This window comes from Tachyglossus aculeatus, chromosome 19, assembly GCF_015852505.1.
Source record: "Tachyglossus aculeatus isolate mTacAcu1 chromosome 19, mTacAcu1.pri, whole genome shotgun sequence".
Taxonomy (NCBI): domain Eukaryota; kingdom Metazoa; phylum Chordata; class Mammalia; order Monotremata; family Tachyglossidae; genus Tachyglossus; species Tachyglossus aculeatus.
Window position 1 is genome coordinate 21375449 of NC_052084.1, and position 25271 is coordinate 21400719.

The following is a 25271-nucleotide window of genomic DNA, read 5'->3' on the forward strand; positions in this document are numbered from 1 at the left end:
TCCCTTCAGAGGCCAAGTAGGTGGTAAACACTGCCCGGGCCATTCTCCGGACCATGTTCCCTTAATTACAAGTCACAGATCTAAGCAACCAGGTGAGACGGCTCAATAACAACAGTTGTTTTATTGGAAGGAAGTCAAATGCATCAGCTCCACTCCCACTTTCTATAAACAAAATTAAAATTATGTGTCTAATGCAACCTATGGCGAACAAGCACAGAACTTTTCGTACGTGATGTTGTACCCCATGAAATGGCCCTATGGATTTTTCAACTTCCAACCATACCCAGAGGACAGGTAGCCCTGGGAGTGGAAATCCAAGGAAAGGGAGTTTCAGGGACAGAAGCGGTGGGAAGTTAAAAACGGGACTCTGGGGAACGGGTTTGGTGGACAGTGGTCAGCTCCAGGCCCTACGTGATCTCACTAAATGTTACCTTCTCTGTTGCACATTCCAAGGGGGGCCTGGGGCGGATTCTTCACAGAAGAGCAGATTTAGATGAGTAAAGGACAGAGCTGAAGAGGGATACAAGTAGGCCAAAAAAAAAAAAGGGGGGGGGGAGAATCGGAGCAAAGAGTTAACTGACCGTGAACTTGCAAAATACCTTATCTTACCCTACATATTCTGTAACGGACAGCAAATAGTGCCAACTGGCACCTTAATTTACAGAGAGAATTGCTTCCCTTATTCTTCTCCACCCGCAATAAACTGGGATTTCAGCGAGTCAGAGTGTTCCCTAGAAACACAAAAGCAACTCTTCCCTTTCTGTATTCTGTGTGTATAAACACACACACACACACACACACACACACACACATATCCACTCCCCCATTTATCCCAATGGAGTAATGTTAGTGGCTTTTCGTTTAGGACAGGTAACCAACCCAACCCAATCAAATCAATTGCTGGTATTTACTGAGCACTTCCACTGTGCAGAGCACAGAGCTCCAGAGCTCACAGCCGCCATTTGTAACCTAAAGGAACTTCCGACCTAGGAGATCCAGGGTGAGTACTCCATCAGGGAAGAGCACTGAGCTTTGAGAAAACCACTAGAAATAGAAAGACATGACCACGGTCTTCAAGGAGCTTACCATTTTGTGGCCCTTAGTAAACTGAACATCTGCGGGGTTAAAAAAAAAAAACAGTCAGGCTTGGAGGAAAGGATAGGGGAGATGGGAATTCACCCAGCTGTTTCAGAGGGCAGCAGGAGGGGCAGGGCTGGACTTCCAGAACAGAACCCCTCTCCCTTGGAGTCAGATGGACAGGAGGTGGATGTCAAAGTTGTAACTTTACCTTCTGTTCCCTATCAGAAGGCTGGTTGCCGTTTTCTTTCACCTTTCCCAGGCCAGAGGCCTTTGTTGCCTTTGGCACCTCAGCCCTGCGAGGTTGCCCACCTTCCCCGGGGTCCATCCAGGGTGTTGCAACAGAGCCCCAAGCCAGGCTCGGGAACAGTGTGATTCCTGGGAAACTACAGCCTATGCTTGGCTTCCTGGCCCGGAGCCACGGGCCCTGCTATCCACTCACTGCCAACAGCGAGTCTGGTTTCACTGCTGTCACAAGGCAGCAGCTGTTAGCGGCTCTGGGCCAGGATGCGGATTCTAGTAGCCAAGGCAGCTCAGGTGACATGATCCCCCTTGTCTCACCCAGGAGGAGTTCCCCAGGCTGCCCAAGGCTGAGACAGGCCAGAGACTCAGTTTTACCAGGCTCTAGGCCCAGGGGCGAGAGAAGCCTCTGGCCTGACCCTGGAGCCCAGTGAGGGCAAGAGGAAATGGCAGCAGTGACAGTGAGGAGAATGGCAAAGCAGGAAGAGAAACAGCGGGGCCTACTGGAAAGACCAGGGGCCTGAGACTCCGAAGACCTGGGTTCTAATGCCGGCTCCGCAACTTGTTTGCTGGAGACCTTGGGCAAGTCACTTTACTTGTCGTTGCCTCAGTTCCCTCATTTGTAAAATGGAGATTTGTAAAAATTATATTTGTTAAGCACTTCTTATGCACCAGGATTAAGACTGTGGAAAATGGATTGTGATTGTGTGCAACCTGATCAGCTTGTACCCACTCAAGCACTTAGTACAGTGCCTTAAACATAGTGAGTGCTTAAATAAAAAAGAAAAAAGGAAGGAAGACATCCTCACGTTTCCTATTGCAGCCAATGCTGCAGCCTCTTTCTTGCCTTCTAACTTCCCCTCTGCTCCTTTTCCCTTCATTTTCTTCTCCTTGTCTCTTTCCTCGCCCTCAAATCCCCATCTCCAAATCCGTTTCTGAGCTCAAAATGAAAATGAATATTCACTGTGGGTGTGCAGGTTGCCCGATGGTAAATTAAATGATATTTTGCTTTAGAGGAAATCAGAGTCACATATCACTGTGGTGTGTACTCTGCGTTACCCCATGAGGAATGGAAGAGCTGAAGTCTAAAATTTTAAAATTTAAGCCAGCCTCCAAATCAAGCCATCACTAGTGTTTATTGAGCACTTAGTGTGTGCAGAACACTTCCTAAGCACTTAAGAGAATACTGTGTAATTAGTAGCATCCTCAGAGAGCTTACAACCAAGCGGGCAAAACCAACTAAAATAAGTGACAGATAGGAGGAAGAAGGAAAAGGGAACATTCATTCATTCAATCGTATTTATGAATTAGTGTTGAAGTAACACGACACATAAGATATGAGCTCCAGGACATTGACAACACTCAGGACCCAAGACACAGAATTGCCGAAGGGACAGTAGGGGATGTGAATATAAGCTGAGGAGAAGTAGAAAGTGGAAGGCTGCCTGGAGGGAATGTAATTTTACAATTAATCACTGGTATTCGTTGTTATTTAAGAGAAACAGCATGGCCTAGTGGATAGAGCATGGGTCTGGCTCTGTCACTTGTCTGCTGTGTGAACTTGGGCAAATCACTTCACTTCTCTGTACTTCAGTTACCTTATCTGTACACTGAAAGACTGTGAGCCCCATATGGGCTTTCCCTTCTTCTGCAGTCTTGGATTTTCTCCTGCCTTAAGGACATCTCCACTTGTATATCCTGCTGACACCTCAAACTTATCATGTCCAAAACAGAATTCCTCATCTTCCCACTCAAATCCTGTCCTCCCCCATCTTTCCCATCACCATAGACAACACCGCTGTCCTCCCTGTCTCAGAAGCCCATAACCTCGGTATTGTCCTCAGCTCATCTCTCTCGTGCACTACCTCCAGGAGAACAGGCCTCAGTACATACATCATCTCCCGTGTAGTGCTTTGAGGAGAACAGGGCACAGAGTAGCTGCTTCAGAAAACAGTGCAGTGCAGGGGCTACAGCATGCTGGGTCTCCCTCAGGAGAACAGTGCAGTGCCTGCGGGAGCTCTCGGAGGAGAACAGGCTGTGCAGTGCAGGAAATCGGAGCAGAGGGGAGAGCCTTCCGGAGAACGGGCCGTGCAGTGTGATGCAGGGGGATGCAGCGTCCCGAGGGAGCATCAGATCCATCCGTCACTGGAATGATTCACCGCTATCATCTGTTCTAGAAGAGAGCGTCTATTGACTAGAAACATGGGTAAACACAGTTACCGTGAACAGCGTCCATGTGATTTTTGTGACTGATGGCTTCGCACTTAATTCCGATCTAGTTGGGATCTACCATTTCTCCATTTGAAGTCAGGACACGTTTTCCATTTGGCATCTCTGAAATGGAAGTCATTTCCAAATGGACGTCCATGAACACGAAAGAGTGTTCTAGATTCAGAAAATCAGCACTGCTCTTTGTTGCTGTAAAAACACTCTTCATGTTCTCGGGCGGTTTTAGCCTAATAGCGTCATGTTTATCGTTCAAGAATTAAATCGACATTTTTTCAGGAGTGATTGGGACTATGGGATTGTAATGTATGGTTGACTTTTTGTTTGTAAGTTTACAACTAGAAGAAGAAGCGAGAAGCAGCGTGGCTCAGAGGAAAGAGCATGGGCTTTGGAGTCAGAGGTCATAGGTTCAAATCCTGACTCTGCCAATTGTCAGCTGTGTGACTTTGGGCAAGTCACTTGACCTCTCTGTGCCTCAGTTCCCTCATCTGGAAACTGGGGATTAAGACTGTGAGCCCCCCGTGGGACAACATGATCACCTTGTAACCTCCCCAGCGCGTAGAACAGTGCTCTACCATTATAAATAAAAATAAATAAAATGTGGGACAGGGACTGTGTCTAACCTGAGTAGCTTGTATCTACCCCAGGGCTCTGTACAGTGCCTGGCACGTAATAAGCGCTTACATACCTTGGAAAAAAGAATTTACTGGGTGCAGAGAGCACTATACCAAGCACTTAGCGGAGTACAATATGATGGCTTTGAAGATCAGTTAAACACAAAGTGGGAAGGCGTTCCAGGCAGGGAGTGGGGAGAACTATAGAGATCGGGAGTGGAGAGAGGAAATGAAACATAGTGAGTGGGTTACCTTTAGAGAAAAGAGTGCAAATTGAATTCTAGTAGGAGAATGACTAAGTAGGAGGGAGTGACAGCTGACGGTGCTCCATGTGGAGTGGAATTGGAGGTTTTTGAGGAATGGGCCGAAGCGAGAGGAATGACTTTAAAGGAAAATAATTTGGGCAGCAGGAGACAGGAAGATCAGTGAGAATGAGCTGAACCCAGGATATGACAAGCGCCAGCAGAGAGAAAGGGACAGATTCTGAAAGTGTTGTGCAGGAAAGAGACGGGTTTTAGTGACAGACTGAATAGGGGAATAGAAAGATGAGGGAAGAGTCAGGAATAATGCCAAGGTTCTGGGATTCAGCAACAGGGAGGATGGCCGTGTTGTCAACTGTGATGGGAAAGTTCGGTGGAGGTGAAGATTTGGGAGGGAAGATGAAGCATTCAGCTGTGGATCTTCGGGACATTCATGTAGACATGTTCTAGAGGCAGAAAGACATGTGGGCCTACAGAGAAGGAGAGGGATTGAGAACAGTGAGGTAGATTTGGGAGTCATCTACATAGAGGTTATAACAATAGTCCTTGTTAAGCGCTTACTATGTGTCAAGCACTGTTCTAAGCACTCGGGGAGATACAAGGTCATCAGGTTTGGACCCAATCCCTGTCCCACAAGCTTCATCCCCATTTTCTAGAGGAGGGAACCAAGGCCCAGGGAAGTAAAGTGACTTGCCCAAGTTCACACTGCAGACATGGCAGATCCTGGATTCCAACTCAGTTTCTCTACCCACTACGCTGCGCTGCTTACCAAGAACAGGGAATTGACATGGGAGCACATGAACTCACAAGGAGTGTGTCAAAGGGGGGCCCAGAATAAAGTTTTGAGGGCTCCCCACAGTTAGGGAGGGATATAAAAGGATTTTTAAACCTGAGAGTAGGCTATGACTGTTTTTATACAATGGGCTTTGAGGAGTCAAATACAGCATTGTCCATGGAGGATCGATTCAGAGGAAAAGGGCTGAAATTAAAGCAGAACTAAAATGAAAAAGAGTTTGCTTGAACTTCTTTCAGAGCTACCATTTCCAACACAGTCTCCACCTTGGAAGTGTTTACAAAAAGGCTAGCCAATCATCTGACATGGGAGATTTAGTGATTCACCTGCCTAGAGGCAGGGGCCAGAAATAACAACCGCCCAAAGAGTACTCCCAGCTCTATCCTTTTCAGCTTTTATCTAGTTTCAGTTCACAGAATCGTAAAATATTGTCACACTGAATAGTTGTGGCATTTAAGAGAATGTAAAATTCTGAGGCAAAAATAGGAGCATGGACTTAACTGCCACTCAGTGGAAATCTACTCACTTTGAGTTGTGAGTAGACTAAGATTTCTAATGCAGGGATGCTTACAAGAAACAGTCTTGGGACAACTGCTTTACAAACACACACACACACACACACACACACACACACACACACACACTCTCTTCCCTGCCACCTATCACAAGGTGTCACACTAATCCCCTCCTTATTTCAGTGAACCTCAAAAAAGAAATCAATAGTAGTGGGTGCATGCAGAGCACTGTACTATGCACTTGAGTGAGTATAATAGAGGTCAAATGCATAATTCCTGCTCATAAGGAACTTCTAGTCTACCATAATCCTCCTGAGAGTCAATCAATCATACTTGGGTGCTGTTTGCACAGCACTGTGCTAAGCGCTTGGGAAAGAGTCTAATGGTATTTCTCTTTGTGCTGGTGGCAAAATGAAAAAGAAGTCTTGAGTATCTTGAAAGACTTTTAAAGAACCTAGGGTGAAGAGCCAATTGCCCACCCAGTACACAGCACTAAAACCCAATATTGCATCATGATTTATTACAGTTCATAACCCGCACCTGGTTTTGGGTTTCGAAAAACAGACGTTTCCCACCTTGAGCTGACTGTGAAACTGAATATGAGAAAGGAAAGAAATTTAAGAGCCCAGTGAAATGTCCAATTTTAACTTATTGTAAAATAAAAGTATTCTAAAATACACTAACGCTGTTACCTATTGGATTCAAAGCTCCTGGAAGGCAGAGATTGTATTTTTCCAAACACTTGGTACAGCGGCACACTTGCACACAGAAGGCACTCGCTAAATACCACTGATGGATAAACACACATTTTATTGCGAGTCTTGTGGCAATCCAAAAATTTATTATTTGCAAAGGAGATTTTAGTCCAGATGCCAAGACCCATTCCAGCGATCATTAGTGGCTGCTATCCTCCCCATTTTCCATAGGTAAGCTTGAGGAACTTCAATTCAGTAAGCAAATTTCCTGAAGGTCAAAATCAGGTCTCTAGCACATCCAAAATGAGGGTTTCTATGCCCTGACTTTCCCGTACCGAGCCCTAGCCATGGGACTAGTTAAAGATTTCGTTCTCACCAGGTGGTTTCTAGGGGAAGAGTGAAGGGTGGGAGCACAGCTCTTATTGCCTTCAGGGCTGCAACTTTCAGTATCCACCCAAAAGCAGCTTTTTTCCCCACGGGTCTTGATTTCTGCATGGTTCTGCTGTAACCTCCCCCACTCGGGTACTTGTCGGGCCCCATTTCCTTGCCCAACCTTGCCCAACAGGGTCCCTGCCATGTCAGTAGAGACATGGGGGAGGGGAAGAGTTGCAGAAGAGATCCAGGGGCAGAGACCTGAACACTACTCAATATTCAGAGCCTCAAAAAAGACCCAACACCAGATACTCTGACAGAGTCTGAGCCTGAGGAGCAAATTCTTCGTTTTGAGTGTATGTAGGGGGTAAACTTTGGGATGGAGCTTTGAAGGGGCAGGGGAAGAGGAAGTGAATGGAAGAGGAAGTGAAAGGTGCAAAAGAGGTGTGTGTCTCCTTCACCACTGCACCTCACCAGAGATTGAGGAGGGCTACAAATGGCTCCCCCTCTCAGGATGGCACCTGGAGAGTTTCCAGTACTCTACCAGTCTCGGCTACGGGAGGGAGAGTCAAGCAGAGGCATACCCATTCCATTCCTAACTTGTCCAGGGGCTAGCGGGTAGAAGGCAATCTGCTACAAGTCAAAACTCACCTGTGCTGGGTAGCAGAGGCATGGAAGAGTCAAGGGCGGAGACTCAAGTTGACTGTGCAGAAGGCGGCAATGGTAAACAAACACCTTCCGTATTTTTACCAAGAAAACTCTATGGAAACAATACCAGAACGATTGCAGAACTTAGAGACTAGAGGGGGAGACAGACATTAAAATAAATTACAGACAGGAGAAATGGGAAAGAATAAGAGTAGGAACCCAAGTACGTGGCGTAGGGGTGAACATCCAACGGCTTAAGGGAAACAGATCTGAGAGCGCAGGTGATGCAGAGAGGAGGGCGGGGAAGGAAAATGAGGGAGGAGATGCGATTTTAGGAGGGGCCTTGAAGGTGGAGAGAGAATTGTTCTTCAAGCTCAACTCTACCCTCATCCATCCCCCTTCTTCCCTCATGCTCTAGTCCTCTAGACTATAAGCTCCTTGTGAGCAGGGAACATCTGCCAACTCTGTTGTAATGTACTTCCTAAACACTTGGTACGGTGCTCCGCACAGAGCAAGTGCTTAATAAATAGCATTGATCGATTGATCTCTCCCTCCATCCCCCAGCTTGGAACTCCCTCTCTATGTTAATAATAACAATAACAGTAAGCTAAGCACACTACTAGATATACAAGGTAATTAGGTCAGACAGTCCCATTTGGAGGCTCACAGTCAAAGTAGGAGAGAGAACAGGAACTGAAACCCTATTTTACAGGTGGAGAAACTGAAATACAGAGAAGTGAACTGACTTACCCCAGGTCACACAGCAGGCAAGAGGCAGAGCCAGGATTAAACATGCAGGTCCTCTGCCTCTGAGGCCTGCGCTCTATCCACGAGGCCACCCTGTTTCTCCCGTCCTAACTCCAACAAACCGCAACAATCCCCACTCTCAAATCCCTCCTGGAATCCCAACTCCAACAAGTCTTCCCCAATTAACTTTCCAACACCCTCGGCCTATAAATACAAACCCATCAGCCAACTCTAGCATTTATGACCTTATTCAAAGATGTGGAGATGGGTGGGCAACCATTGGAGCTTTTTCATAATAATAATAATAATAATAATAATAATAATAATGATGGTATTTATTAAGCACTTACTGTGTGCTAGGCACTGTACTAAGCATAGGGGTGAATACCAGCAAATCAGGTTGGACACAGTCCCTGTCCCATGTGGGGCTCACAGTCTTAATCCCCATTTTACAGATGAAGTAAATGAGGCACAGAGAAGTGAAGTAACTTGCCCAAGATCACACAGCAGACAAATGGTAGAGTCAGGATTAGAACTCAGGTCCTTTTGACTCCTAGGCCTGTACTCTACCCACTAGGCCACACTGCTTCTCTTTGGGAACTTTTTTTGTTTGTTTTCTTTTGCTTCATTTTTTTCAGAAAAATGAGCTGGGCAACAGAGAGGAATCGATTGGATACGGGAGAGAGAGGGGGAACGGAGGTCAGAGAGGAGGCTGATAGAGTAGCCAAGAATTAAAAAAAAAACAAACAAAAAAAAACAAACAAGCAAGCAAACTTCTCCTGTAAATATTTTTACGTTTTTCTCCTCCATTAGGGCGCAAGCTCCTTGTGGGCAAGGAACTTGTTACTTCTTAATTCTCCACATTCCAAGGACCCAGTACAATGGTCTGCACCAAATGGGGCTCAATACATATTAATACCACCTCTAAGGAGATGGTAAAATAAAGCCTCTTACAGTGCTGCATCCCAGCTGAAAACTGGGTGTCAATATCTTTGGATGGAGCAGCAGTTTAGACTCAAGAAAGAAGTGGTTCTTTTCAAGCAAAAAACTTTGTAAGAAATAAGAGACAAGGCGGCAGAAAGAGACTTTGTATGCCGCTGAAAAGGCCAATTTGGAACACACAGTCCCAAGCGCACCCTACATACACAAAGATCGCGTCTGTTGCGCTATCACACTTGCTGTTGCTTTGCCTGCCTGATACTATTTTTTCCTTTTCATCTCCCGATTCTCTCAGAACTTCAGCTGAAAAAACTGCCACGTCTATCTTGACTGCATTTTTCCATGTTGGTCCATCTGCCACAAAAATCAATCGATGGTATTTGTGCGCTTCCTGCGTGCAGGGCACTGTACCAAGGATTTGGGAAAGGACGGAGTTGGGAGACATGATCCCTGCCCACAAGAAGATTACTACAGAGGGAGAGAGCCATTAAAAGAAATTAGGGATAGGGGAAATGTTAGAGTGTAACAACAGGTACTAAAGTCCTGTGGTAATGATCTGACTAGCCAAGCGCTTAATCCTGTCCCAATGTTCTGCTGTGATGCCATAGCAGGTAATTCAACCCTGGCTATAAATTAGTTGCAAATATAAAAGTGTGTAGAATTATGTCTTTTATTATATCCTGCTTCTCCCCAGTCCACCTACTCACACACTTGTATTTATTGAGCGCTTACTGTGTGCAGAGCACCCTACTAAGTGCTTGGGAGAGTCCAAGAAAACAATTAACAGACACATTCCCTGTCCACAATGAGCTTCCAGTCTTGGACACACACCCGCTCAGCATGGGCCCGAGAGTCAGAAGGACTTGGGTTCTAATCCCAGCTCTCCCACACGCCTGCTGTGTGACCTTGGGCAAATCACTTAACTTCTCTGGGCCTCAGTTACCTCATCTGTAAAATGGGGATTAACAGTGAGCCCCATATGGGACAGGGACTGTGTCCAAGCTGATTAACTTATATCTACCCCAGTGCTTAGAACAGTGCTTCACACATAGTAAGAGCTTAGCAAGTACCTTAATTGTTATTATTTTATTACTATGTCACTGTGCAATCTCTAAACCTCACCAACTCTGAAATCCCATTTTCTAACTACAACCTTCTCACCTGCCTTCTCTCCCATACACCTTCTCCCCCACGCAAATCTGCCCCACCCTCCCACCAGAGCTCTACCCCCTCCAATTATCTCAAGTCATCATACCACATTTTTAATGGCATTTATTAGGCACTTACGATGTGCAAAGCACTGCTCTAAGCACATTTGGTTTCCATACCCAACCTACCTGCTCTTGATGCACAAATTCACATCCTCCACCGCAGCCTCCTCCCCACCACGGATCTTGGCCCACCCAAGTCCAGCCCTGGATCACCTCCCGGTATGCCCCCTCTGCTCATGTGCTTGTCGTGCTGTGGAGAACTGTGGGCAGAAATGCAGACATCAGGCTCCACTTGTCCTGCTGAAACATCCTCACTTGCTATAACTCTGCCCAGCAACAGTACTTCTCCACCCAACCTTCTCCATGCCCACTGCCTGGGTCAACTGCTTTAGAATTTTTAACTCCTTCCTTACGCCATGTATCTCCCACCTCTGCTGATTTCTTGTCCCAAACGACCTTCCCAACTATTTCATTAACAAAACTGAAGCCCCACTAAAGCCTTCTCTTCAGGTCTCCAGTCCTCCCCATTCTCTTGGAACAATTTTGACTCTCCCGTCTTTCCCAGCAGTATCTCAAGAGGTAATCTCCCAACCTCTTTCACCTGGATCTTCCACTCACTAGACCTCTCTAAACTCTTTGAGCAAGTTGTCTACACTCATTCTTCTCCTACTGTTCATTCATTCATCAATCATATTTATTGAGCACTTTTGTGGGCAGAGCACTGTACTAAGCACTTGGGAGAGTAGAAAAAATAAACAGACACATTCCCTACCCACAACGAGCTTAGAGTCTAGAGTGCGGGAGGCAGACATCAATACAAATAAATTAATTGCAGATATGTACATAAGTGCTGTGGGGTTGGTGGGGGAGAGCAGAGGGAGGAAGTCAGAGCGCGCTATAAAGAAGCCAAACACCCGCTCCTTTCCTAGAGAGTCTGGGGGAATGGGAGAAAATGAGGTCCCCTCTGGAGAGAGCAGCAGAGAGCCAGGTTTCAGTGAGGGTGAGGAGGACAGTGATTGGGTCAGGAACAGGTCAAGGATGAAGAGAAGCTTCCCCATGTTGGAGCAGGGGTTCCATAGGCCACACTTGGTTTTTGAGACTGGGATGGGCTGACTGGAGATGGGGGAGGATTGAAGGGTCATGGTGGGGTCAGTGAAATTTAAGCCTTGTAGGTGAGCTAAAAAGACAGCAATAACTACATAATCCGGTGATACCCTGAGGAGATGGCTGAATTGTGATTGGGGACTTGAGAGGGAAGAAGTCAGTGTTTAGAAGAAAACAGGGAGTGGTTGATATGTAAAGATGTATAAATTTGGGCCTTTGTCAACTGCGGGGGGCGGGGGGGGGGGGGGGGGTGTAGACCGCCACACCCTGATCTGAGTTCTCCCCTGATAGGCCTCCATTGTTGAAAGCACTGTTTTCCAGTCTTTTTGTAAAGGATATGCTTTTAAGAAGCCTGTATATTGCCATTTAACTAAACGTGAATTTAGAAAAAGTAAAATTACAAAACCTAGTATTGACTCACAACAAGGCCTTTCTCCAGAACAAGAAACGAAGTCTTTCACAACCTTGCCGTCACCCCGTCTCTAGGGCTCACAACTGTAGTATGACTTGACTCCTTTTAACCCTTACAATCAGTCTGTGACTAAATTCTGCTACTTCTTTGTTATTACCATCAGTTTCAAGGGTCTTCTCCAGCTCTCCCCTAAAATATTTGCCCTCTTCACCCTTGACTCCCCAGCTCATGTTCTTCACTCTTCCCAAGGTAATCTTCTCATTGATCCATCTCCCACCTCAGGCTTGCTCTCACCCTTCTCTCTGACAAAGTTCCTGTCACCTCTTCAATTCCATCAGACCAAAGCCCTCCTGAAATTTCACTTCCTCCCAGAGGTATTCCTGGCTTAATTTTCTTCTCTCCAAGTTATGTACTTCTCCCTACAGAGAAGCAGCGTGGCTTAGTGGAAAGAGCATGGGAGTCAGAGGATGTGGGTTCTAATCTCCCCTCTGCCACTTGTGTGCTGTGTGACCTTAGGCAAGCCACTTTACTTCTCTGTGCCTCAGTTACCTCATGTGTAAAATGGGGATTAAGACTGTGAGCCACACATGGGACAACTGGCTTATCTTTGATCTACCCCAGTGCTTAGAACAGTGCTTGGCACACAATAGGCACTTGACAAATACCATCATTATTATTATTATTCTAGCCATCTCAGCATTTGTGTGTCACAACTACCTGGAACAATTATGTACACCTTCATATATGCCATTATTTTATAATTATTATGGAATCTGTTAAACTAGGCTTACTATGTGTCAAGAACTGTATTAAGCTAATCCGGTCAGACACAGTCCCTGTCCCACCTGGGGCTCACAGTCTAAGAGAGGGAGAATAGGTGTTAATTCCATATTGTACAGATGAGGAAACTGAGGCCTAGAGAAGTTACGAGACTTGCCCCAGGTCACACAGCAGGCAAAAGTGGCCAGGCCGGAATTAGAACCCAGGTCCTCTCACTTCCAGGCCCATATCTGTTCCACTAGGTCACACTGTTTATTGATCTTTTCCCCTCTGTTATTACCAGTTGAAGCTCTCTCTTTCTTAGCCACAAATTATATGTGCTTGCCAGTCTCCCCCATTTAGAACATAAACTGCTTGGGTGAATGGGACATATCTTTTACCTACACGAGAGGTAGTGCAGTGCTCTGCACTCAGTAGGCCCTCAATAAATTAATTGGAATAACTGTAGTAAGAAAAATGTCAAAATTATGGAAGAAAAAGTCTAAAACATTCCAAATACTATTAAAAAATACTGAGTATCTTATTCATCCACGAATTGTTGGTAGTCCCAAAAAGGATATAAATCTGAAAGAGACGAGCTCGAGGTCACACAGAGGGACAAGCATCGGAGCAGGGAAGAGAACCCAGGTCCCCTGGCTCGGCAGGCCAGTGCTCTTGCAGGGAGCCCAGCCCGCACCCTCCGCTTCTCTGCCGCTAACCTCCTCACCGTGCCTCGTTCTCGCCTGTCCCTCCGTCGATCCCCGGCCCACATCCTTCCTCTGGCCTGGAATGCCCTCCCTCTACACATCGGCCAAACTAGCTCTCTTCCTCCCTTCAAAGCCCTTCCGAGAGCTCACCTCTTCCAGGAGGCCTTCCCAGACTGAACTCCCCCTTTTCCTCTCCTCCTCCCCTCCCTCCCTCTGCCCTACCCCTTCCCCTCCCCTCAGCACCTGTATATATTTGTACATATTTACTATATTTTATTAATGATGTATATATAGCTACAACCTTATTTATTCTGATGGTATTGACACCTGTCTACTTGTTTTGTTTTATTGTCCGTCTCCCCCTTCTAGTCTGTGAGCCCATTGTTGGGTAGGGACCGCCTCTATATGTTGCCGATTTGCACTTCTCAAGCTGTTAGTACAGTGCTCTGCACACAGTAAGTGCTCAATAAATAAGATTGAAGGAATGAATGAATTTTAAAGAGTTTAAGGGTGGCCTGTATGAGAAAACTATAATAACAGCCTGCCCAAGCAAATATTAGACCTGAATCTTGCTTTTAATGGGTAAGTTAATCAATTTTAATTAGTTTTCTTGACAGTGGTGGGTATACAGTCACATACTGGTTTGTAAAAGCAGCAACTCACCTTAAATTTACTTTGCCATGAATTTACAAAATTTTATGATCAAAGTTATTTGCTGGGCACAGAACACTGTACTACACCCTAGGAAGAGTACAATACAATATAACACACTAGGTAGATACAATCTCTGCTCCAAGGAGCTTACCATGTAGGTCTAACATACAGTTTGGTTCTTAAGGCTTAAATATCGGATATTTGTGTTTGAAAGAGGAATGGGCTCGCTTAACAATAACTTTCCCCCAAAGAGGAATCAAACATTTGCTGTACTTCCATTTATATAGGAGTCAGTACAGATAATGCACTATTTTCAGATGAATTTATGATCTAAAAGAGTGCCTGGCACATAGTAAGCCTTTTCCTGCCCTTCTGTCACTGAGCCCAACGACCTTGCCAATTCCATATCAAGTAAAAATGAGTGTACTTTTCCATTTTTACCTTGGCCTTCCCCATTTCTAGATATGATCTCACCTTCTCTAAGTGCAAGCAGTTTCCTCCAAGGCCAGCTCCATTACTGACATTCAAGCAACTCAGCTCCGTCCACAGAACAAACACCATAGCAGGGTCAGCCTAAAGTCTATCAAGCAAAAGAATACTTGGAAGGATTATGGGATGATTGCCCTTCTTGGCATCCACTCAAACGTGTAGACCTGTAAGCGCTATATCCCACCTCATTTTCCCCCCTGGTAACTCATTAAAGACCACCCACTTACCATTTCCTGGATCAATACCGTTTACATCATCTCCAACCCAATTTGCTTGTATCCACCCCACTGCTTAGTAAAGTGCCTTGCACATAGTAAGCGCTTAAATACCACAAATACCCTATCCACTAGGCCATGCTGCTTCTCAGGATGGAGGAGTACCCACTGAAGTTTGACTGTAAGCTCCTTGTGGGCAAGGAATGTGTCTACCAACTCTGTGCTTAGTACAGTGCTCTGTACGCAGTAAACGCTCAAATACCACTGATTGCTCAGCCATGGAAGTTATTTCAAAGAGAAATCACAAAAACTAATATCAAAAGAAACCATGAAATGTGTTTCAATTGAAATGTGACCATCTCTTGATATGAAACACTGAGATAACAGCCAAGGATCAGATAATGGAGTTAAGTAATCTAGCTTTTAAGTATAAAGTAAAAGTAAATCTAACCTAAATATCTACTTAGTATTGGAGCCGAAACTCACCAACCCCACCCTGCACAACAGATAATGTAATTGTATCAACTAGTCCAGTGAATTTATTTTAGTTCTTCGTTTTTCAAGGAAACCAAGTCCCACCACCACGATCCCCTTTTCTGAACAAGGAACAGAGATTCTGTCTTCCAGCAATGTTAGTTCTAAAAGAAATTTAGATGAGCAATATAAACTGTTCTTTTTCACAAACCTAGCCATTTCCCTTCTCTTAAAAAGTATACCCCTTTCCCTAGTGGGTGGGGGCCATGAAGAATTTAATCTTTTTGGATCAGATTCCTGACATCAAACTAACCATTCTTTCCGTTACTTTGAACAATCCATACTCATATGAATGCCTCCTTCCAAATTCACCAGTCCAACTCTTTTTATTGGTTACAGTTTTCCATCTAAGTTTTACTCTTCCTAAACTTGTAAGAATCCAAAATTAGGTAGAACAACCTCTGCAGCTGAGATACTGATGCGCTCTTTTTAAACCATGATGTGTGGAGACAAGAAATCAAGAGTAATCCTTAGAGCAGGGGCCTAGGGGTCAGAAGATCATGGGTTCCAATGCCAACTCAGTCACTTGTCTGCTGTTTGACCTTGGGCAAGTCACTTCAGTTCTCTGGGCCTCTGTTACCTCGTCTGTAAAATGGGGACTGAGTCTGTGAGCCCCATGTGGAACAGGGACCGTGTCCAACCCGATTTGCTTGTATCCACCCCAGCGCTTAGTTCAGTGCCTGGCACATAGTAAGTAAGCGCTTAACAAATACCACAGTTGTTATTATTACAGTACGAACAACAGCAGGCTTGAGGAACTGCTACAGCCGTTCAGGGTGATGGCTGTAGGTTTTGCCTCCTTAGCCCAGAGTCTTGTTAGTCTATAGGAAACCTGTGACTAAAGCAGTCTTTTTCTTCAGGGGCTATGACAGTTACCTAGAAACTCTAGGCTCCTAATGCTCATCCTCTCCCTTCCTATTCTCTTACCAAGGCCCCTCAAGAGGGCAGAAAGCTAGGTAAGCAACCTCTTCTTTATATTGTTGTCCGCCAGCGGACCTGGCATGACTGACTCCATTTTGTGCAGGCCGAGAGAACAACTCCTTTTTGTATTTTATGCAAGGCTCAACAACAGAATGTCTTCAAGGCCCGTAAACAAGTAATACCCATCTACACAAGGTCATAGGGCCGATAACAAGTAACTCCTGTCTGTATGGCAAGGTTGTAAGGCCTATAACAAGTAACTCTTGTCTGTACAAGGCCATAATAACAAAGACCAATGAGAATTCACAACCATCCTGTCAGTCTTCATTGGTTCCCATTGCTCGCTCCCACGTTGCTGTAACTCAATAAAACGGACAGTGGGAATGAAACTCGGGGCTGCTTGTCACTCATACCTCTCTCGGGAGGTGAACGGGTAAGTAGTCAATGTTCCTCCCTTACTGCGCTATCTGAACTCATGTCTCCGAGTCATTTTTCCTATCTGCGTCACCACCTTGGGTTCTCGAACCCTGCGGCCGATTTACACCGGTTAACCTATTTTGCACCCTACTTTTGATAACAATATCTATTCTCTTTCTTTGATTATAATGTCCTTCCACTGGCCCACTACAAACTGTCAAAGGATTCTGTTATGTTAGACAGCCCACTGACCAATGATGAAATGGTAAATAAGGAAGTAGAAAAACCAAAACCAAGTAGGCCAGCACATCCTTTGGGAGAGTGGCAGCAGTGTGGCATCATTCATTCATTCATTCAATCATATTTATTGAGCACTTACTGTGTGCAGAGCACTGTACTAAGTGCTTGGGAAGTGCAAGCAACAAGTAGAGAAGCAGCTTGGCTCAGTGGAAAGAGCACGGGCTTTGGAGTCAGGGGTCATGGGTTGGCTCCGCCAATTGTCAGCTGGGTGACTTTGGTCAAGTCACTTAACTTCTCTGTGCCTCAGTTCCCTCATCTGTAAAATGGGGATTAAGACTGTGAACCCCCCGTGGGACAACCTGATCTTCCTGTAACCTCCCCAGCGCTTAGCACATAGTAAGCGCTTAATAAATGCCATCATTATTATTATTACAATTCGGCAACAGATACAGTCCCTGCCCAACAACAGGCTCACAGTCTAGAAGGGAAAGACAGGCAACAAAACAAGTAGACAAGTGTCAATACCATCAAAATAGATAAATAGAATTATAGATATTGACACATCGTTAATAAAATAGAGTAATAAATATGTGCAAATATACACAAGTGCTGTGGGGAGGGGAAGGAGATAGGGCAGAAGGAGGGAGTGGGGGCAATGGGGGGGAGCACAGGAAAAGGGGGGGCTCAGTCTGGGAAGGCCTCCTGGAGGAGGTGAGCTCTTAGTAGGGCTTTGAAGGGAGAAAGAGAGCTAGTTTGGCAGATGTGTGGAGGCAGGGCATTCCAGACCGGAGGTCGATGGCGAGACAGGCGAGGCACAGTGAGGAGGTTAGCGGCAGAGGAGTGGAGTGTGCGGGCTGGGCTGGAGAAGGAGATAAGGGAGGTGAGGTAAGAGGGGGCAAGGTGGTGGAGAGCTTTGAAGCCACGAGTGAGGAGTTTTTGCTTCATGCGAAGGTTGACAGGCAACCACTAGAAATTTTTGAGAAGGGCAGTGACATGCCCAGAGCACTTCTGTAGATCCCACACAGGTGTCACATCTGGCTTTCTGAACAATCAAGTAGAGGTACTGACTGTGCAGAACACTGCAATACAAGTTGGGCAGTTCTTTAGCATCGTTTATGAGCCCAACTCAATATCAAATGGCAAGCCAAGATCACAGAAAAAGTTCAGGAATGTAGTCAGCTTCCTAGCACCTGAACACAGCTCTGCTAAGTGGAACATGTGAGGAAAATGAACGACAGCAAGGTACCCAGACAATTGCTGAAGGGAGAGCTAAAATTGGGAAACTGGATGCTAGAAGGACACTGGAAACATTGTAAGGACACAATAAACCAAACCTCAGATAATGCTGCCACCCAAGTGAAGACGAGGAGTCAACTTCCAAGGACAGATCAGCATGTCGCATTGCTATCATTACAGAATTGCCCCTTATCAAGGAAAAAGTTTTCATAATGAACAAGAGAGAAAACACAGTGCCACATGCTGCCAACATTAAACCTAACACTACATGAGGGATAGTTTTTTTGTGTCAACGTGGCCTAGTAGGGAAGCAGTGTGGCCTAGTGGATAGAGGATGGGCCAAGGAATCAGAAGGGCATGAGTTCTAATCCCATCTCCTCCACTTCTTTGCCGTGTGACCTTGGGCAAGACATTTCACTTCTCTGTGTCTCAGTTACCTCATCTGCAAAATGGGGATTAGGACTGTGAGCCCCACATGGGGCACATACTGTATCCAACCTGATTACCCTGTATCTACCCCAGCATTTAGAATAGTAGCACGTAGTAGGCGCTGGAATACCATTAAAAACAAAAACAACAACAAACAAGGAAAAAAAAACACACAGTGTGGTACAGTGGGTCCTGGAATGGCTTTTCAGCTACCCAAACACTCACTGATGAATTCATTATTACAGATATACTCTTCAAAGAACAACTATGTATATGACCCCAAAGGTGAAAAATAGAGCCCTTTGGATTTGAATGCTACGTGAAATCTGCAGATACATTACTTATTTGGTGACAGAGAGAGAGGCAAATGAAAACAATAAAGTCTAAAATCTTTAGGGAGAAAACAGATGTAAAAAGGTCTGTAACGAATTATCTCCTCAGCCATAATTTGCTTTCTCTGTTCCAACTTTACTGCAACTCAATAGAATAAATTATGGCTTTCCTTAAAAAACTGAAGATGTCAAAGGATTACTAGTTATCCAAAGAAATGTACCTTTAGTGATTGGGACAACCTGAGTATTGCCTTTGCCAGTTATTAAAGGTAGAAAATGTACCAGAAGGAAGAACAAACAGTTGATAAGAAATTCTTTATAAACATCTGTTTTTCCTACAAGGCTTCCAAAAAATATATATTTCCACCAACTGCTTTTGAAATGAAATTACGCATTTTAGTCAAGATCATCCTAAAAGATACTTCTCTTGTCTTCCATTTCATTTCAAATCTGAGCCTAAATAAATACAGCAGGACAGCTTAGTGGAAAAAGCATGGGCTTGCGAGTCAGAGGACGTAGGTTCTAATGCTGGCTCCGCCACTTGTCCGCTGTGTGACCTTGGGCAAGCCACTTAACTTCTCTGTGCCTCAGTTAGCTCATCTGTAAAATGAGGATTAAGATTGGGTGCTCCACATGGGGCAACCTGATTATCTTGTATCTACTACAGTGCTTAGAACACTGCATGGTACATAGTAGGCACTTAAATACCATAATCATCATTTAGTTTGTACTAAAACCAAGAATGTCCATTTTACGCAAAATCGTCCATGTTTTTCATAGGTGTTTTTATTTATATAATTTTTTTCCATTTACTTTTTTTTTGTGAGGGGAGGGGAGGGGGACGGAATGAGAAGAACGAGTTGAAGAGTCCATACTCGACCTTGACTGATAATAGAATCTGAGTGGACTCTGAATTTATTTCTTGGCAAAGGAAAAGAAAAAGCATTAAATCTAACTCCTCCCCTGCCACCCCCAAAATAAATACAACTTCTAGTTAAGGTACTTTTCCATAGTTATTACAAAATATTTTTCAGCCATTTTTTTTATTATCACTTTGCTGTCAACTCACGAGATAAAATGAGAAACAAGATGAAAAACTGCAAAGTTCGTATTTTAAAATGACTGCACTATTTTGAATAGCTAAGATATATGGCTATTTAAAGTTTTTTTTATAATGGCATTTATTAAGCGCTTACTATGTGCAAAGCACTGTTCTAAGCGCTGGGGAGGTTACAAGGTGATCAGGTTGTCCCACGTGGGTCTCACAGTCTTCATCCCCATTTTACAGATGAGGTAACAGGCACAGAGAAGTGAAGTGACTTGCCCAAAGTCACACAGCTGACAATTGGCAGAGCTGGGATTTGAACCCATGACCTCTGACTCCAAAGCCCGCGCTCTTTCCACTGAGTCAAGCTGTTCAGTAGTACAGTTTATATTGCAGACAAAAGGGGATATTATAAATACCCAAAAATATTTGACAAAGTTTAGGTTAAAAAAAAATGAAAATTTTCTCCATTCCTCAGACGAGTTTCAAATAGAAAGAACATCTAATATTTACATATGGTCTGGTTTTTGGTATGAATGAATGGTCAAGTTTAAAGGATGCGCTTGCTGAGTTTAAACATGGAAATGAAATACTGTGGTTTATTTTCCCTTCTAAATTAATACTACTATGTCAACTCGCAAACCCACAGTCATTCTTTCAAAGAAAAAATATCTTATTTGATCCGATAAAAAGAACAAGTTTTATGGTCTACGTTGTCCTGAACCGAGGCCAGATAATTCCATCAATATTAGGTTTTTTTCAAGTAAGAGTGCTAAACCAAGTTCTGAGGAGTTTGGGGTAAACTGAAGTTACCTTTTTGGTAAAAATGACTTGGCAACAAATCCTGTGAAAACTTTATTCCTCTTTCCCTACAGAGTTCTCATATATGAAACTAAAGTCAAAGGTTAAAAATCTTCAAGATGGATTTAATCTTTAACTGAAACGCTAGATGAAAGGCTGCTAAGTTATTTAAAATGCTAATTCTACTCTACTGCCGAAAGGAAAATGTCAGACACATCCAAACTTTTACCCCTTCAGCTGAGCTCCACTTAAGAATTGTTCAATCTGTTTCTCATTTCCCTTTATGCCTTTCCGAGTGGTAGGGTGCCTCGATCCAATCTTTCCATTTCTTCCTATCCGGTGACTTATCTCTGATACTGCCTTTTCCTTTACCCATTCTTTCTGGTCTTTATACCATTGATTGATTTATAGGAGAAGCAAAAATTTTTATCAAAAGCCTGAATTTGGGGGAAGTAGTAAACCATCCGCTGAAAGAATTTCAAGTTAGAGAACCAGCTTTGCCTAGTGGCTAGAGCTCTGTCCTGGGAGTCAAAAGGACCAGAGTTTGAATCCAGCCTCTGCCAGTTGTCTGCTGTGTGACCTTGGGCAAGTCACTTCACTTCTCTGGGACTCAGTTATCTCATCTGTAAAATGGGGATTAAGACTGTGAGCCCCATGTGGGACTGGGACTGTGTCCAACCCAATTACCTTGTATCTACCCCAGCACTTAGAACAGCATCTGGTACACAGTAAGTGCTTAATACCATTAAAGAAAAAAAAAGTTACTGTATAACATTAGTTTGTACAGAATAAGCATCTCACATGTTGACAGGCTCAATAGGAGACCTGTAAATAAATGGACTAACACAGATAGGAGAAGCAGCATGGCTCAGTGGAAAGAACATGGGCTTTGGAGTCAGAGGTCATGGTTTCAAATCCTGACTCTGCCAACTGTCAGCTGTGTGACTTTGGGCAAGTCTCAACTTCTCTGGGCCTCAGTTACCTCATCTGTAAAATGAGGATTAAGACTGTGAGCCCTCCGTGGGACAATCTGATCACCTTGTAACCTCCCCAGCGCTTAGAACAGTGTTTTGCACATAGTAAGTGCTTAATAAATGCCATTATTATTATTATTAGATAGTAAAGGTTGGAAAGGCTAGCGAGGCTGGTCCTGGGGCTGGCTGCAGCACCAGGTCACATGTCTCCCAGACAACTGGAGCTTCTCCCGCAGCCCCTGCCACAGGAAAACACCAAGATATTATTATTATTATCATTATTGTTATAGTATTTGTTAAGCACTTGCTATATGCCAAGTACTGTACTGAGCACTGGGGTGGATAAAAGCAAATTGGGTTGGACACAGTCCCTGTCCCACAGGGGCTCACGGTCTTAATTCCCATTTTACAAACGAGGTAACAGATACAGAGAAGTTAAATGACTTGCCCAAGATCACACAGCAGACAGGTGGCAGAGCCAGGATTAGAACCCACGTCCTTCTGACTCCTAGGCCTGTGCTCTGTCAGGCCATGCTGCTGCTACACTACTGAATGTGTTTTTATCAATCAATCAATCAATCGTATTTATTGAGCGCTTACTATGTGCAGAGCACTGTACTAAGCGCTTGGGAAGTACAAATTGGCATCACATAGAGACAGTCCCTACCCAACAGTGGGCTCACAGTCTAAAAGGGGGAGACAGAGAACAGAACCAAACATACCAACAAAATAAAATAAGTAGGATAGAAATGTACAAGCAAAATAAATAAATAAATAAATAAATAGAGTAAGAAATATGTACAACCATATATACATATATACAGGTGCTGTGGGGAAGGGAAGGAGGTAAGACGGGGGGATGGAGAGGGGGACGAGGGGGAGAGGAAAGAAGGGGCTCAGTCTGGGAAGGCCTCCTGGAGGAGGTGAGCTCTCAGCAGGGCCTTGAAGGGAGGAAGAGAGCTAGCTTGGCGGATGGGCAGAGGGAGGGCATTCCAGGCCCGGGGGATGACGTGGGTCGGGGGTCGATGGCGGGACAGGCGACAGCGAGGTACAGTGAGGAGATTAGTGGTGGAGGAGCGGAGGGTGCGGGCTGGGCAGTAGAAGGAGAGAAGGGAGGTGAGGTAGGAGGGGGCGAGGTGATGGACAGCCTTGAAGCCCAGGGTGAGGAGTTTCTGCCTGATGCGCAGATTGATCGGTAGCCATTGGAGGTTTTTGAGGAGGGGAGTAATATGTCCAGAGCGTTTCTGGACAAAGATAATCCGGGCAGCAGCATGAAGTATGGATTGAAGTGGAGAGAGACACGAGGATGGGAGATCAGAGAGAAGGCTAGTGCAGTAGTCCAGACGGGATAGGATGAGAGCTTGAATGAGCAGGGTAGCAGTTTGGATGGAGAGGAAAGGGCGGATCTTGGCAATGTTGCGGAGCTGAGACCGGCAGGTTTTGGTGACGGCTTGGTTTTACAGGGAACAACAGAATTATGGCATTTTGCTGCAGTGACTTTGGCTCCCGATGGGAACCACCTGTACAATTCCCATGTGCAGTTCACAATGGGCTGAAACCTTGCCTGCCTCACTGCACCCATAACCCAGCAAGAACATGACCCGGCAGGGATTGCTGAGCCCCATCGGCCCTGTGTAAATGCCCCCCCCTTATTCCTTCACGTGAGTTCTCAGCCTGTTAGTCCCAGTTCATCCATTGCTGACCAATGGACATCCCATCATCATAAGATCGTCCTAAAGTTCGAAACAATCCCCATTTCCTTTTTGACTTGAGGCATGAGTTAGAGTGAGCTACACAACTGAGCTGGAAACAGAGTTGGACAAAACAAAAATGAACCTAGTCAGAAGGCAAATACGCAAAGCAGGTCCTAGCTAGCGATTGATTTTCATAAATAAAGAAATGTACACACCAAGTTCTCCTATAATATGAAAATTGCATTTCATATTCTCACCTGTCCCACTGTCAATCCCTGGAGCACGTCCTACCTCTGGCGTGGAATGCCCTCCTTTCTCACATCTGCCAAACTAGCACACGTCCCCCCTTCACAGCCCTACTGAAAGCTCACTTCCTCCAGGAAGCCTTCTCAGACTGAGTCCTCCTTTTCTTCTGCTCCTCTTCCTCTCCCCATAGCCAACTCCCTCCCTCTGCTCTACCCCCTCCCCACCCCACAGCACTTGTGTATATATGTACATATTTATTATTCTATTTTATTAATGATGTGCATATATCCATAATTCTATCTATTTACCTGGATGCTATTGATGCCTGTCCACTTGTTTTGTTTTGTTGTCTGTCTCCTCCCTTCTAGACTGTGAGCCTGTTGTTGGGTAGGAATTGTCTCTGTTGCCAAATTGTACTTTGCAAGTGCTTAGTACAGTGCTCTGCACAAAGTAAGCACTCAATAAATACAATTGAATGAATGAGCGAATAAGTAAAAACCCAGCCCTGCCCTGGCAACAAGGATGGAGATATCCAAATCAGTCCGTTAACTACTGAATATTTGGAAATTTACAAAAAATCAACAGTGCATGTGTAAGTACCTTATTTTCTACAGCCTTACGGTTTTATATTAAAAAAATAACAACTTACAGAAGACACCAGACCAACATTAAAGACATTTTCAGGCCGAATACAAGCCATCACAGCACCTCACAAGAGTTGTGGGTGGGCGGGGTGGGGTGGAGGGGGGAGGAATAAATCAATGGTATTTATGGAGCACCTACTATGTGTAAAATACTATGGTAAGTGGTGGGGAGAGAACACCAGAAGCATAAGACTTAATCTCTGCCCCAATCCATGCAGAGATCACATCTATCAACTCAGCTGTACTGTATCTCCCACCAGTGCTTAGTACAGTGCTCTGCACATAGTAAGTGTGCAATCAATACCATTGATTGACTGATCTAACAAGGGTGACAGACACATTATTTACAAATGCAGGAATTAAAAAGGTTAAAACAGGTAGTAGTGCAAGGATGTCAAGGTAAGACATTTGAAAAAACAAACACAAATATATTACTGAATATGTACGTGCTGAGGATGTATATAAATAAATAAGTGTGTGCTCATTCCTCTCAATCTGCACATTCAGTCTGTCACCAAATCCTGTCAATTCAACCTTCACAACATCCTAGAATATGCCTTTCCATCCAACCTGCTACCCGGCTGATCCGAGCACTTTATTTCCCACCTTGATTACTGCATCAGCCCCCTCCCTCCCCCCATCTCTCCCCTCTGTAGTTGACACTTCACTCTCCTGCCCAGATCATTTTTCTGAAAAAGAAAGTTCAGTCCACGTCTCCCCACTCCTCAAACACCTCCAGTGGTTTTCCATCCACCGCCACACTAAACAGAAACTCCTTACCATCATTTTTACTCAGTCACCTCCCCCAGGTCTACCTTACCTCTCTGATCTCCTCCTACAACTCAACCCACACAATTCTCTCTTCTAACGCCAACGTACTCACTGAACCTCGATTTTATACCTCAACACCGACCCCCTGCCCAAATCCTCACTCTGACCTGGAACGTCTTCTCACTTTGCAGACAGACCACCCCACTCTCCACCTTCAAAGCTATCCTAAAAATCCTCTCTTTCAAGAAGCCTAACACTTCCCCTATTCACTCTCTCTTCCTCCTCACCTAGGTGCTTGGATCTATACCCT

The 25271-nt window shown here is 44.8% G+C and overlaps 1 protein-coding gene and 1 non-coding gene across 2 annotated transcripts in view; one reads left to right on the forward strand and one right to left on the reverse strand.

Moving 5' to 3' along the window:
• Positions 1–25271, reverse strand: part of SLC16A10 (solute carrier family 16 member 10) — a 110651-nt gene that overhangs the window by 53803 nt on the left and 31577 nt on the right. The gene's annotated exons all lie outside the window — the stretch shown is intronic.
• LOC119941069 lies at positions 7296–7433 on the forward strand. Its single transcript, XR_005455105.1, has one exon. It is a non-coding gene; the product is annotated as a small nucleolar RNA SNORA7 (small nucleolar RNA).